Here is a 2,189-nt window from a genome sequence, read left to right as displayed (position 1 = left end):
GCCTTCTGGAATCCATGCTGACCAGTGTGCCCAGTCCCATCCAGGACTCCTTTGTCCCCCACCCCTTCATATGTTACAGCCTCCAGGCCCCCCAGCCCCCGCCCCAGCCAATGTCTTTGGGGCCTGGACTCCAGTGCCCCTTTGCCCAGAGTCCAGCCACTTTCCCTCCCACTCAGTGTCTTCTAGGGTCCAGGCCTGTGTGCCACCCTCCCTGGACTTCAGGTACACCCTGACCTGGCAGCAGCAGGACCATCACTGTCTCTTTCCCATGGGCGTTCTGGGCCTCACATCTGAGCCTGAGGTTGGATGTCAGCTCCCCACGGACACTCAGGGAGCTGTTGGCCCAGGGCCCTGCTGAGTGGAAGGTCACCATGTGGGAGGCATTGCTGTGGTTCCCCTCCAGCAGGCCCTCCCCCAGCCACCAGCGCAGTGAGGGGGGTGGCTGGGCTTTCGAGGAGCAGCTGCAGTGCAGACCCCAGTCCTCCCAGGAGCAGGAGGGTCCCTGCAGCTGTGGGGGGTCTGTGGGGAGAAACAGGGGAAGGATCAGAGGAGCCTCTATCTTTCCCAAGACCCCAGGGCCCTGCCCCCAGGTGGGTTCCTACTCACTCTTCACACTGAGGGCCACAGAGGCTTCCAGGGAGGCTGACTTGAGCTGCTGAGCTCGGCAGATGTATTTCCCATGGTCCTCCAGTTCCACCTGGGGCAGCTTCAGGACCCCTGGGCCCGTGGACTTCAGGGTCAGGCTGCCCCGGGTCCACCTCACACTGCTCGGTGGGTTGCTGTCAGCTTTACACACCAGGTGCAGGGACTGGCCCTCCTGGACTTGGAGAGATGAGCCATTGGCCAGAACTGTGTATCCTGGCAAGACAGAGAGGGAGTCAAGCCCCAGCTGTGGTTAGGTCTCCCTCTGTCTCCCTCTCTCCCCGTCTGTCTGTCCCTGCCTGTCTGTGACTCTGCACCTCCATGGCTCTCCCTCTCCATCACCCTCCTCATCCGAATGTCTCTCTCTCTCTTTTTGTTTCTGTATTTTCCTTTGTCTCTGTCTCTCTCATCATCTTTCTGCTTTCTCTCTCTCTCTCTCTCCCTCTCTCCCCACCTTAGATTATGTACATCAGTTTCTTCTCTTCCATAATCCCATGGGCTCGACCATCAGAGCTCAGCCCCAAGACACAGGGCTACGGGCAGACACTACAGCCTCTGGAAGAGGCTGCTGGGTGTTTGGCTGCACCTCGCAGGTCCCCACCCCTCCTACCTTGGCCACCAGTGCCAATGCCAGATCCCAGATTTCTCTGTATGAACCTTGTCATTTATGTCTGTCAACAGTGGTGCACTCTGACCTGCCCAATTCAGCTGTGTCTCACAACCCACAGTCTCATGGATGAGACACCCCAAAAGTGGGTTCTCACAGGGCAGTAAGACACACTTTATGATGAGGGGTTAACTGCGATGAGGGAGCCCTGAGAATGGGACTTGAATGAGACTGGCAGGTCAGGGAGGGCTTCCTGGAGGAGGAGAGTCTTAGCAGAGCACAAGAAGGGGTGGGAGCTGGCCAGGCGATGGTGCTGGCGTGGAGGACACTGTGGGAGGATGGCACAGAGCACAGCTACTGCCAGGGTGTGGTGTGGCCCTGTCTGCTCCCAGAAAGCAAGTAGTTCTGTGAGGCCCAGCTGAGCGGCCATGTTGGAGGACTTTACATGAGGCTACTAGAATAAATTACCGCAGATTTAAAAAATTGTATTACAAATAAAATTGTCTTTTATTAAAATAGTAACAGGATGTAAAGTACAGCAGAGGAAATATAGTGAATAATATTGTAATAACTACGGATGGTGCCAGGGGGAACTAAACTTATCTCTTTGTAACTTATGAACATCTGACCACAGTGTTGTACATCTGAGAACCTCATGCAGTGTTTTATGAGGGGGTCTAGGTTGGGGAGGCCAGGTTGTGAGCCAACAAGGAGTGAGTGGGGGGCCTCTTACCCCTGTTGTCCCCTCACCTGGCCTGAGTCTGTCTCCCATCTGAGTTCTGAAATCCCAGCTCTGCTCTGCAGGGCACAGGGAGACCCACTTCCACCCCCCAGACAGGAGAAGTTGCTCCTTACTTGTGCCTTCTTTCCAGGTGATGGTCAAGTTCCGGAGAGCATCTGGACAGACAGACATAATGGTTCCCTTCTCAGTGGCAGAAAG

The 2,189-nt window shown here is 55.7% G+C and overlaps 1 long non-coding RNA gene across 1 annotated transcript; it reads right to left on the bottom strand.

The window, feature by feature from the left end:
* Positions 1-211: 211 nt before the first annotated feature.
* LOC118994611 (uncharacterized) lies at positions 212-2,165 on the bottom strand. The gene is made up of 4 exons (XR_005068107.1): positions 2,105-2,165; positions 1,602-1,606; positions 607-858; positions 212-519 (listed from the first exon to the last, which is right to left on the bottom strand). It is a non-coding gene; the product is annotated as an uncharacterized LOC118994611 (long non-coding RNA).
* Between the last annotated feature and the right edge of the window lie 24 nt (positions 2,166-2,189).

The sequence above is a fragment of the Sturnira hondurensis genome, unplaced genomic scaffold (genome assembly GCF_014824575.4).
Source record: "Sturnira hondurensis isolate 20B ecotype Veracruz unplaced genomic scaffold, ASM1482457v3 Scaffold0009591, whole genome shotgun sequence".
Taxonomy (NCBI): Eukaryota; Metazoa; Chordata; class Mammalia; order Chiroptera; family Phyllostomidae; genus Sturnira; species Sturnira hondurensis.
This window is presented reverse-complemented; position numbering and strand designations above follow the sequence as displayed.